Below are 14,207 nucleotides of genomic sequence, written 5' to 3' on the forward strand. Positions count from 1 at the left end.
TGAGACTTTCCCGAGAGTATTCTTCTGTGTTTCATGTGTGATTGATTCTTCTTCTCTGTTATATTTGTTCTGTTTGATCTTTCTATAAATCGATTAAGCTTCCACAAGTTTGATAGTAGAAGTAGATCAAGTATTTTGCTTTAGTTACATTGCATCATCAGGTGATCTACAGTGAGAATTTCTACACTTTGGACTTCCACTTTACAATGAATACAATATACATGGTCCAAAATGATGATGTGACAAATGACAACTCATGACAAGACATGATATGGCACTGTTGATATGAACTGCTTGAATGATGTGGAAATGTCAAGTCACTGTTGCTGCTAAGTGCTAGATGTCCTCTTGGATATTATTTCTCATCACCTCTGCATGGCTTGATGATCCAAAATCTTCAATGATCTTTAGTCTTGGATGGTGGTTGGAAACTTTTGTCCCTTCAATTTATCTCGATTGATCCACTTGTGAGTTCAACTATAGGAGAATCTTTAGGCATGCTTCACTCCTTCTTCGCCTTCTCCATAATCTTTCCATGACATGATAGTGTACCTTTCCCTGCAATTCAATCACGATGAAATGACATCAATCTGAAAAATCACTAGTCTAAGATGATGCATTTTGATCCATCAACTAAGCTCGGTACAAGTGACAGGCTTGGGAGATGGGCTCAGTGACTATGCATTACGTAGTTCCAGTAGTCAAGGGGGAGAGATTGAGCTCTGAGACTGTGCAGTGCGCAACTCAAGGAGGTTTCAAGGACAAGACTTCGTAGTTTTTGGAGGTATTGGAGTCAGGTTAAGGGAAAGGACAATGGAAAAAGCCAATTGTGCAATTTTGGATGTCAAGGGAGGTTGGGTTTCTATGCATTGTACAGTTCCAACAGCCAAGGGAAAATATTAAGGGTTGAAAAGGTGAAGTGTGTAGTTCAGGCCAGATTGTGGGACATAACTGTGCAATTCTAGGGGTCAAGGTTGGGAGCTCGGCACAAAAATGATGCAGAGCAGTAGCCCTGGGGGACAGGGACTATGCATTGTGCAGTTTCAAGTAGAAAGGTCAAAACTTATAGGGATGAGACTGCACAATGTGCAGTTCATTTAAAGTCCAGTCAAGTTAACTGTTAAGTTGCTCAGTCGAGAAGGTTTTCCGAAAATGGCTAAGAGCGGGATAGGTAATGAACTGTGATGAACCTTAACTATGATCACACACTTATAATACTTTGAAAACATGGCAACATAGACAATTGGAACACACGAACAAAGAATTTCCCTCCATGTGACTGCCTCACGACAGGATATGACAAGTTCGACAATTAAGATAGGCTTTAGGATGACCATGACAACACTTGTGCAACAATGCTCAAGACTTTGTGTATGGATGCAATAAATTTTTACTTGGTTAGGAAAAATCATATACACAAATATTGACCTTTGAAACCATAAGAGTAGGCTTGCAAACATTACACGACATCTAAACATGTCAAAAGATGACAGTTAATCCGACATGCAAAAGGGACCAAAGAACTGCAAGAAATCTCATGAAATGAGATCTAGTGTTTGCAATAACAATATAAAATACCAAGGAAGGCTCTGAAATTGAGTTTAAGCAAAAATTTTGGAGGGTGTTGCGGTAGCTACAACAAGACCTGAAAACTACCAAAAATAATCAAAATAGGAAAAGTATGTTTTGAGCTAGTGGAATAGGTGGGTGGCCACCGATATCCACTTGGATCATAATATGCTTGTACTAACGAGGCTTGGGTACAAGCAATACAAGAAGAGAGAGATTATATTCACCAAAATCATACAAAGGATCTTATAGAGCATCCACATGACAAGAAAATATTGATACAAAATGTGTCTAAAAGACTAAGTATAAGACTAACAAGAGTGTTGAAAGACGTAAGGGAAAATTAGTTGCTAAGGGCTTCACACAAAGGTATGTATTGTTTATGAAGAGACATTTGCACTAGTAGGAAGGTACAAGAATGTTAGTATGATGATTTCACTAGCAGGTCAAGAAACAAAGCATTCATCACATGGATGTGAAAATTTCCTTTTTAAATGGATACTTAGAAGGAATAGTCTATGCAGAATAGCCACAGGATTTTGAAATGCAACGAAAATTACATCAATTGTAAAAGTTGAAGCAGGGTTCGTATGGCCTGAAGAAAAAACCAAGAGTATGGTATGCTAAGATTGATAGATATTTTTTAGATAATAGCTTCAAAATTAGTAAGAGTGATCATACTCTTTACTACAAACATGAATGTAATGATATTATTATCATAAGTTTGTATGTCAATAATTTTTGTATACCAATAGTAGCTCTAAGATGAAGGATTAATTCAAAATTACCATGACAAAGGAATTTGAGATGAAACATTTGGGTCTCATACAATATTTTCTAGGAATGGAGGTTTATCAAAGTGATGATGCAATTTGATTTCTCAAACAAAGTATGCATAAGATATGTTTAAGAATTTGATATGGTTGATCGTAAATCAACCTCCACTTCGAGTGCTCATGGAATTTTGTTGTGTAGAGGTGATGGCGTTGAAATAGTTGATGAGATGGTTTATAGAACTATTGTTGAAAGTTTGATGTTTCTGTAATACCCCTCCATTTCTGTAATGATTATTTCTTTTTTAGACTGAATTATGTGATACTGGATGGAGGAAAAGCCATGAATTGTTTAATGAAAGAAATACAGTAAAATGCTTATGTAATAAGTAATTTTTATTAATAAATAAAGGGGTTGGAATTACTTGGGAATGAGACACTTGAGTAAGAGATTCTTTCCAAATACAGAAAAATAAGAATCTCATTAGTGGATGAGATTGAGATAAATATTCCATGATAAGGACTCCTAGATAAGATTTAATGTATAGGAGAGAAAAGTCCATTAAATCCCTTAGCTGGAGAAATATGCTAAGTGTGGGTACGAATAAAGCATCACGGGAGAGAAAAGCAGGCTTTAAAGGAAAATCCTAGGCAAGTGGAATTTTAGAACCACAAAAACGGGACGCCGCTGAAGGAAAATTTGATTATGGAAGAAAAGGTATAAAATAATTACTCAAGGGATCAATAGGGGTTATTGATACTCTGGAAAGTACATCTCAACTCGGGGGTGAACTAGAGGATCTCAGTTCAAGGTTGGCTGGAAAAGGTGCATAATTCCCAAGTGTTCCCCTAATGATGATATTGGTTAGATTTTCTGTTATTTTATTTTCTTAGCACGAGAAATTATATCCAGATTCCATTTCCAAAAAATGGTTATCATAAATGTAATATTGCTTGAAATTTGAATTTATTGTTAAGATGCATGCGTACTGTCATTAGGAATTTTATTTTAAAAACAAAATATACCATTTAGTTGAGTACGTACGATAGTAAACAAAAAGAGGGGAGTCTAAGTTTAAATATTTGTGTTTATGACTACAATCAAGCGTATTATTATTAGCATCAAGTATCTATACATTCTCATTTTTATTTAAAGTAATTGTTCCAAATTATAGAATGGTCTGGAAAAATGTGCCTATAGTTTCTTTACATGTAGAAGAAGTAATAGTTTGAAGAGTACAGGGGGAAAATGTATGCAGTATAGAACAATTAAGGAATTCAAGAGGGACAAGTGGGAATTAACCATAGAAATCGAGACGTAATTTCCTGGTGTTATGATTTTAGAAAGCAATCAATTTTAGTCTCTGGTGAGATAAAATTGATAGGACTCTAATTCTAGTGGTAAAACACAGAAGCAAAATAATACAATAGGAAACATGTTTTAGAACGTATTCAATTTTAATTTTTGGTGAGATATAATTGACATGACTCTAATTCTAGTAGTAAAACACAGAAGCATATTAATACAATAGGAAACATGTTAAAAGATCACACAATTACTAACTACTTAATAGGTTATATTTTATCCAAGATACTAACTATGTACACAATTTAGTATTATTCATCCGTAATCAGATAACAAGTGTGACCCTTGAAAAGGAACCAATAAAGAATCTGTATGCAAGGAAGCAGTCAAGATAGTAACTACTTCTTTTTCCTTTATATAGAACTGACTAGTAGAATTAAAAATCGAGAGTACTGGAATACATGAAGAACATATAATAGTATAGATAACAAAGTAGTGATTCAAAAATATGACACATGAAATGGAATTCAGATATATGTGTGTGTGTGTGTAGTTATTAACTTGCAAATTCTACCACCTTCGAAAAAGTAAAAAACAAAACCGCCCTGGAGCAGGCCATAGTAACAAATAAACCTCCATAGAGAAATTATATTAAGCATCATTGAAGGAACAAACTGTTCTGACCACCGGAATACAAATAAGTCATTTCACTATGCGATGAATACACTTTACACTATAATAAACATATGTCTATGCCCATGGTAAATAGGGTGTCCAAAATTTGTAAGTTAAAAAAATAATAACGGAGTACAACCAACCCATGGCTAGTAGTTACAGACTAAACGAAGAAAACAAAGTCGAAATCCCCTTGATTCCAGAAATTAACACCTAAACTACCCATATGGCATGTCTCGTGAATAATTCACATTAGCATGGCTGCTAACAAATCTTAGCAAGACCATTGTACTTAATCAAACCCCGGAAGGTGGAATTTAACCAACCTGAAAAACAATAGTGGTTGATGTAAGTGATGACCATGGTTTCTGATTGCATATAGAAGAGTTATCGTAAAGAGTGGTTAATACCTGCAAGATAGAGGATACAAGGTATCAGTATCTTATAGTTTGAAGTATGAATTAAAAGGGTAAAAGAATTACAAGAGAATTCAAGCTTCATACCTATCCAAGAAAAGAAGCGCATGCTGCCATATGTACATAAACAAGAGAAGTAATTTTTTTAGACGTCGGTGAGGACATTCGAGACCATAGTCGATTGGGAAGGATATATATATATATATAGGTGTGAACTTTGTTACATGACCCCAAACATGAAAACCATAAAGGTGTCGTGCCATAAGAAAAACACAAAATGGCAGCTTATAAAAACAAAAAAGAATGCACGCGTTACCTTATATTCCCTTTCGAAGCCAGGGTCACCGAATTATTTTGACCTTTGCTTTCTATCACTCCCTATACAATAAGGGGGAGACAAAAATAAAGCCAATCACATTGCCTATGACTATGGAAACCTTATGGTAGTGGAAAAAAATAGATGAGATCGAAAAGCAGTGAGATAAAAATACAAAAATTATATGAGGGCAAAAGATTGATGAGTTTGAAGGAAAGGGACCTTAGTATGAGCATCACATATGGAACTAGAGTAAAAGAAACATAATTTTATTGGCTGGACAGAGATACCAAAAAGAAAAGAAGAGGTTAAGGGAACGAGTAAATAGAAATTCCATAAAATGGGAGTGAAATCAGCTAGAAAATAAAAACAAAATTTACCTATAGAACTTGAGAAAGGAGAAATGTGACTGTTATCGAAACAAGCCATACCTATATGACCTTTGTGCGCTAACGAGAGGCCATATGCCAAAGAATGGATGCATAGCGATGCTGTAATGAATCTAGACACGGAAGGTGGAAGAGAAATTGGAAGATTAACCAAATGGTTATAGAATAGAAATACTAGGGTTATTGTCATTAGATCCCATCCCTTGATTTCCATCCTCTCATCTCATTCGTTTAGGCGTTGCCAAAGTGGTCACATGAACCCCATGTGAAGGAGGGAGACGTAGTGAGGGAGGATTGAATACTTAATTTCCCAGTGCAACACTATAACATGTGGCATTAAAAGCGTTGAAGTTCATATGACCAAGTTTCAAGTGTGATTAAATAGGCTTTTGTGAGACTTAATATACCTGTGTTGGCAGTAGTACCAATAATATCGATAAGCATTACAAAACCACAGAGAAGCACCCCTTTGTATACGCATTCACCAATAGAGACAATATTAATGGAATAATTCCTATGCTAAATGGAAGTTAAATATAAAATTCAATGAGCAAGTGGTGCATACCCATATCAGTATTATGCACTTTGATGGGTAAATTAAACATAGGCATGAGTGTCAAATGTTAATGGTAGGTTAGGGATAGTATTATGAAGTAATAAGCCCTACAAATGTTAAGGAGTGGAGTAATGCATAACACCTTTTAGTAACCTAACAGAAGGGGGATGGTTATGAGCATTCTTAATCAGTACCTTATCCACAATATATTCATAGGAAAACATAAACATACATAATGGAGGGAGTACTTTTGATATATATATATATATATATATATATATATATATATATATATATAGATATAAGTGTTTTTAGGTTTGTGACAGTTTCTAACCCACACAACGCCTAATATTTATAATTTAGTTTCTCTTGTTTCAAGATACATGATATAGATCAATTGAAATACATATGAAGGTCGTCAAAAAAAATTTGAGGAACGTGTATGGAAATCTAAATTTTGTTATTCATTACTACACTTCTAAGAGGTTTAATCTTATTGAATTTAGTGATTACGATTAGAGAGGTAGTTCTGATGATCAAAATTTTACATCTAGTAACTATTTTTCTTTGGGTTTAGGTTTCATTACTTAGAGATGAAGATTCAAAACATGTTTTTCCTTTCATCCTTATAAAAATAGTATGTTGCAACCTCCTAGATAGGTACAAATACATTTAGAGTTAGAAAAATAAGATATTGGAGAGAAGCAAGTTTAGCATATAGTGATTTTTTATGATAATATGAGTGCCATCAAATTGGCCAAGAATCGAGTCTATCATAGTTGGACAAAACATTTTGATCTAAAGTATCATTTCCTTTAAGATTTGATGCAAAATAAGGAAATAGAACTAAGGTATATAGAGGCTCTAGAATAACTTGCAAACATTTTAATCAATCAACTTTTCAAACTTTGAGACCAAATTGTAAACCCTCTTAGCATTAAGGAGTATTATGTTGATAATTGATTTGAGATTATGCATCTCATGCGATGCATGCAATTAATCTATCTATTTTTTTTCCTTTCGGGACAAATACTGTTTAGATCTAGTTGGCATTATTTATTTTGTAAGGCTGTAAACTCCTTTATTAGGAGTCATATCCTCTATTATGATGATTATGTGCAACTGTGAAAATGAAAATTCATTTTTGTTTATGCTCGGAAATAAATGATTCCATTTTATTGTTGTTATTTTATTACTATTGTTACCTTTTCTAATTCATACAAACTATTTGTTCTATAAGGATTCAAACCTCTTTATTAGGAGCCATATATTGTATTATGATGATCAATGTTGAACACTTTTGGTTTGGTGTGTGCAACAATGGGAACCAAAATACATTTTGGTTTATGCTTGAAGTGAAGTGGTTTTGTTTTATTATTGTTGCTTTCTTCTTTATGTTATTATAATCTATTAATAAGTTAACTCAGAGATAAGTGTGCATAATATCTCCAATAAGAGTAACTATATTCTTAATTTTCCTATTATATTTATTTGAAATTTATAAAAATGAGAATCATCTAAAATAATTCAACCACTTCCACCAATTGATATTTTTAGCCACAACAACTTTTGGTATGATTACTATGACTAGTGATAATGATAACTACACTAAATTCAAATCAATTTTAATTTATCAAATACAAAAAATTTAAATTAATTAATTCAATTTTTTATATCATACAATAATCAAATAATTTGAAAAAAAAAATCATCTTAAATAGTATTTTCTTTTTTTTGTAAGCTAACATAGGACCTTTCGTGTTCTATTAATTCAGGTTAAAACACTGTACATGCATACAGTGGCCTCAACCCGCCCCGAAGGGAAACCGGGTCTGTTGGCCACCTTAGGTTTTTATATGCCATCCAAAAACAAAAAATACTAAGCCTGCTTGTCCATGCTAAGTATACTAAACAACCAAAGAGACTAATCTTGTTTCCTATTTGCATAATGAACTATAACAAAATGAAAGCATGCTCTCAGCAACCTAACTAAGAGAACCTTATACATAACCGGAGGTATCAGTCTGCCATAGTACCCTGCTAATTGTCTTCTTCCTTTGTTCCAAGAGCTATCTTCTTTAACTGCTGCTGAATCTCATCGAGATTTCCGTCCTGCATGAGAAGAGTTATCTGAAGGTTCTTCATCTCTTTTTTCAAATTTGGAATACCCTGGGCCATTTCTGCCATCTCCATAGCTACTTGTTCCATTGCTTTTGCCAGCAACCTCTTCATTACCCAGTAAACATGAAGGGCCTGCTTATATAGGGACATGCGGCCTCTGGTGTTTCCTGGGTCCGGCAACAGATATTCCCAATCTTCCATTTCATATTCTGACTCCTCCTGCGTGGCCGCAACCTCCAACTCCTGAATTATCCTCCGAATGTTAGCATTAGTTTCCTCACTATACGCTCTCTCCGCATTCTGGACCTGATGCTTCAGCGTCTTTCTGCCACGACGCTTTCCAACCGGAGATGAGGAGCTCCGCTCCTGGCTACCAGCTTGGCACCCTCTCACCCTGCCTCTGCGGCCCCTTCCTCGGCCTGAGCTACCAGCTTTATTGTCTTCCTTTACTTTGCTTCCCTGACCAGCTATGACAGAGGGGCCACCCAGGCATCCTTCATCTCCATGCCCCTTAGCTTTCTTCTCCAGGTTCTTTGCCTCTTCTGGTAGCCTATCCTCAGGAGGCCTCCCCTTCCCCATACCACTTTTCCGCGTCTGCACATGATACCCCTGTTCTGGATTTTTCAGCTCCGCCCCTCCTATCTTCCTCTCCATGCCCGACTGATTCTGTTCCATAACTTCGCGGGGGTCAACTATGCTTCTTTCCTGCCCCATCCAGCTTCCTACCCTGCTCATATCAGTTGCTGTCTTTCTCATTCTTCTCTCTGTTGCCTTTCGTTTGGTTTTTCCAAGGATGGGTGGCCGATCCTTCTGCTTTCGCTTGCCTGCTTTTTTCCTTGAACTTCTGTTCGAATCCTTACTCCTATCCAAGCTATCTCCGAGGTCATTAACAGATTTCCTTCCCACACGCCTTTTCCCATATCCACTTACCTTATCTTGCCGCCTGCCTCTGTTCTTTTGTACCTCCTCCCTCTGTCGCTTGCATTCTCCATGATCTCCCACTCCTCCTCTGCTTAATTCTGCGCCAGCTAACCTGTGTCCCATCGTTGGAGCACCGCCTCTTTCCCCACCTCTGCCTTTCATTGCTCCGTCTCCACAGCTCCTTGGAATTATGCCCTGCCTGCAGACTGTCCTGTCAACCTGAGTTATTATCCTTGTGCAAGGTGGCTTATCATACCCCCTCCCTGTCATTGCAATAATCTCCCTCGTCGCCGCCATTTTCACCCCGATCGGGGGCATCTTAAATAGTATTTTCATATTTATTTCATTTCATTATATTTTATAGAATGTAAGAAAGTTATAAATGTGTTATTATCATTTACGTATTAGTTTTTTTTTCAATAAATTATTGTGGAAGCCTTTTTATTTCAACTTAAGGTGGATGAGGATATGTTGTTTTTTGTTTTTTGTTTTTAATTGAGGACCTATATTGATTCTCAACGGAATATGCTTAGTCTTAATGCTTATCAATGGTTGTAGTGTATTAAAGAGTTTGTTAGGTTGAATTGACTTTTAATAAATTTAAAACATTAGATTGGTACCACCTGCCCACCACTTTCTTAGGAATTTGAGATTATTCCAATTCTAATAAGTTCATCCATGATAGGTTGCTCGTTATTAGTTATAACATTCACTTATATATAAGAAAATTTTATTTAGAAAAATTGTCCATTACTTTTAATAAATTTAAAAAACTATCTAATAAGTTCCTCCATGATAAGTTCCTCGTTATTATTTATAACATTATTTTAGAATTCATTTTTTTCTTAAGTTAAATTTGACCCATAAGATTTTTATAAATGGTTAATTAGGTAAATGTGTGCATTAATAAGGCATTCTTAGTGTTGAAATATATTTTTTGATTATATTTGTGAAGCCTTAAGATATATGAACCACATTAATATTTTTAATTTGGTTGTACTGGTTATATATAAACTCATAAAAACATAATTAAGAATAATGATGATAATTATTGGTACAAAATAAAAAAATACACATAAAATCTTATTTAACCATATAATATAATAGTGTATATATAAATATATCAAACTTTATTTTAAAAGGAATACATTATTTTAACTTATTAATAAAATAATAAAAGTATATATATTAGAAAAATAGAGTTAATTAATGAGATAGAACATTTTTAATTAATTTTTTTTATTAATTAAAAAAAAAATTCTATACTAGGGATAAAATACATTTTGTAATAGCTATTACAATAATAATATAATTATATTAGATCTATTTATTTTAAAATAAGATTTAACATTTTATTTTAATTATCAATAATTATTAAATGAATGATAAAAATTTGCTTTCAATTTATTAAAAAAATTGTAGAATTCATGTTTTCAAAATTAATTTTCATTAATAAAATTGAAATTTTATATATATTTTAAAATAACATTATAATTTGTAGAGTTGAGGCTTCTATGATCCATATCAAGTTTATGAGAGATTTTTTGGCGAAAATCACATAAAATACCATTTGCCGAAATGCGTCAGCAAATGGTATTTTAACGATGAACCACACTGGTTGGTTCGTCGGCAAATGGCATTTTATGTGACTTTTGCAGAAAAATCTCTCATAAAATTATAATTGAATTAATTTTTTTTTTTAATTTTATATTAATATCTACTCATCTATATCTATGTAACACATGTTAATATATTTAAATATCTATATGTATGTAACACATGTTAATATATTTAAATCTCATTCCAAAAAAATAAGCATAGATGTACTTGTTCAATGAATGAGTTGGAAAATGAAAGGGGAATCGTCGTTGGAGGTGGAATATGAAGAAAAATGACATAGAATGTCAGCAACACATGAATCACCAGGAACATCTTGATGTTATCGCCAATTGCATTGCTAGAGACAAATCAATATATGTTTTAACGCCCAAATCAATCTGATTGAAGGGGAAAATCAAGGGACCATGACACCAAAGCAAAGAAAGTTTACCACGTGAATGCATCTATCCCAAAAGTCCAGTTCCTTCTACAAAAGGGGTAAGAAAAGTTAAATATATGAATAAAATTTGGTAGGTATCTTTGTAAATTTAAATTATAGCTGTTAAATTTTAAGATTTTGGGTGAGTGATAGTGTTGAATCTATTTCCATTATCAAAAATATAATTCAAACACTGTGATGGTGTTGAATCTATTTCTACCATCAAAAACATGATGTTGAATCTATTTCCACCATCAAAAACATGATTCAAACACTATTACCACAAGATTTCTTGAAATATTATTACCAAATCCACACAATTCTTTTTAAAATATTTATGTATGTAATGTGCCTTTATAAAATATTTCTATGTCACGTGACTTTATAAAGTACCAAAATACAAAATGAATAGCATCTCTCGATTTTATATTTTATCATTCACAATAATTAAGTTTTTGATCTTGCATTATCTTTTAAATGTAACTTTTAAATATAAAATTACTAATTCCTGAAAATTGTGACTTTATAAAATATTTCTATGTCATGTGACTTTATAAGGTACCAAAATACAAAACGAATAGCATCTCTCGATTTTATATTTTATCAATCACAATAATTAAGTTTTTGATCTTGCATTATCTTTTAAATGCAACTTTTAAATATAAAATATTCATTGTGGACTAACTAATTTCATCGACTATAGTGTAAGATTGATGTTTTCTTGACTTCCGTGGCACACGGTCGGTATTACTCTTACTCGCGAGGAGAAAAGAAAGAAAGGAGTACGTAAGAGAGAGAAAGAGAAAGAAAGGAGGATGTAAAACCATCCAAAGACATCACAAGCCATCCAAATCAACTTATAACAAGCGGTTGATGTAGTACTGGTACAATTAGATGCTCACATGTGAATCACTGAAATCACATTTCAATAACAAACCATGAAATTCACGACAACTACCTTTTAAACGTGAGTAAAAGATTTAGGTCTTCCGCAATGGAATAAAAGTATAAATAAGATCTCTGATGAGAGGAGATGTACACATTTCGGCAGTCATTAGCTTGCCAATAAATCTCATCTCCCGAATATCTGTCTTTGGACTGATGGCTGATACAAAGCACGAGAGGAGTTCAAAGAACTGAAAAGCCGATCACAGCATGTCAATACAGAATATTTTCAGATATGCCCATTGTGCAGATGTTTTGATGATGGTGTTAGGCACCTTGGGATCAATAGCTGAAGGATCTCTAGGGGGCGCTGGTGTTTTGCTTATCCTGAGTGGACTAATAAATAGTCTAGGATCTAATCTTCCTACTCCCAAGCATAGTGATACTTTCGTGAACACAATGAACAAGGTAAAACACATTTGCAGATGCCTTATCTCTGAATTTTATATTGTTACTCAGGTAAAGTAAATTAATAATTGAAGATATTGATGTGGTCATGATGCAGCAAATAGTGCCTTTCCTGTATTTGGCAGCTGGAATATGGATTGCGGCATTTTTAGGTGAAACCTTTTATACTCTCAATAATCTTACCGTGTATTCATTATTCTGATATACGTTGTGTGTAGCTTTAAAGTAGAGCAGTTTAATGAATAATGGCCATGTGTTTCAGAGGGTTTTTGCTGGACAAGGACTGCAGAAAGACAGGCATCTGTCCTGCGCAGAAAGTATCTGAGGGCTGTCCTCAGGCAGGAAGAAGGGTTTTTTGATACCAGCGGCACACATATTTCTGAAGTGGTTAACAGTGTTTACAATGACACCCTCGTCATATAGGACGCGCTCAGTGAAAAGGTGTGTTTTCCAAATACAGTTGTTGTCAATTAGCAAGACATTTCTACTCAACTCATTGATAGGAAATTCAATTAGGGGGATCAGTGTGTATGTGATGGTAATTGTAACTGGATCGAGTCTAATCTTTCTTGCATGGGAATGTTTTTAGGTTCCCAATTTCATCATGAATTTGTCAAGTTTCATTGCTAGCTATGTGGCTAGTTTATACTTGTCATGGAGGCTGGCACTGGTGACATTACCCCTCTTCAATTTACTGATAGTAGGAGGATTGCTTTACGGTCGGACTCTCATAAGAATAGCGAGAAAGATGCAAGCGGAATATAATAAGTCTAGTATGGTTGCAGAGCAAGCGATTTCTTCTATTAGAACAGTCTATTCTTTCTGTTGAGAAGCAAAGGCTATGGCCAATTTTTCTTCGGCACTTGATGCAACAGTTAAAATTGGGCTTAAACAAGGGTTGGCAAAAGGGATTGCCATAGGTGGCAACGGATCTGTAAGCTTTTCTTTGTGGGCATTCATTTCATGGTATGGAAGCAGATTGGTGAGCAATCACGATGTGAGCGGCGGAATGATTGTTGGGGTAGGCTACTGCATAATCCTGGGTGGACTGTAAGTCTTACTACTTTTATTCTCTTTCTTTTTCTGTTGTGATTTTATTTCTTCCTGCCATTTATTTTCTTTCGCTGTAAAAAGTAATAATTCATCACAAATTCAGGTCTTTGGCTAGCGCGCTTCCAAATCTCAAGTACTTTTCTGAGGCAGGCATTGCAACTATTCGGATATTTAAGATGATTAACAGAGTACCAAAAATAGATTCAGAGGATGGGAAAGGAAAAGTATTGGAAAAGGTTTCGGGAGAGGTTGAATTTCAGAACGTTCAATTTGGGTATCCATCCAGACAAGATAGCATGATATTTCACAATTTTTGTCTCACTATTCTTGCACGCCATACAATGGCTTTAGTGGGCGACAGTGGATCTGGAAAGTCCACAACCATTTCATTATTAGAACGGTTCTACGATCCACTAAAAGGAGAAATTCTTGTGGATGGAAAGAATATTAAAGGTTTGCAACTGAAATGGCTGTGTAACCAAATCGGACTAGTTAGTCAAGAGCCTGCTCTGTTCGCCTCCACCATTCGTGAGAATATTTTGTTTGGAAAGGAGGATGCGACTATGGATGAAATCATTAGTGTTGCGAAAGCTTCCAATGTCCACGACTTCATCACCCAACTCCCATAGGGCTATGACACGTAGGTATTTTTTCAGGAATTTTAAAGCACAACTCTTAAATATTATAGTTATTATATTTTGTCAATAAAAAATACCAAGAA

The 14,207-nt window shown here is 34.5% G+C and overlaps 1 pseudogene; it reads left to right on the plus strand.

Annotated features, from left to right (window-relative positions):
• Positions 1-12,181: 12,181 nt before the first annotated feature.
• LOC149194854 (ABC transporter B family member 15-like) lies at positions 12,182-14,130 on the plus strand (annotated as a pseudogene).
• The last annotated feature ends 77 nt before the right edge of the window (positions 14,131-14,207 follow it).

Source organism: Pinus tabuliformis, chromosome 2_2 (genome assembly GCF_031772625.1).
Source record: "Pinus tabuliformis cultivar Carrire ecotype Pingquan chromosome 2_2, CPIR1, whole genome shotgun sequence".
NCBI lineage: Eukaryota > Viridiplantae > Streptophyta > Pinopsida > Pinales > Pinaceae > Pinus > Pinus tabuliformis.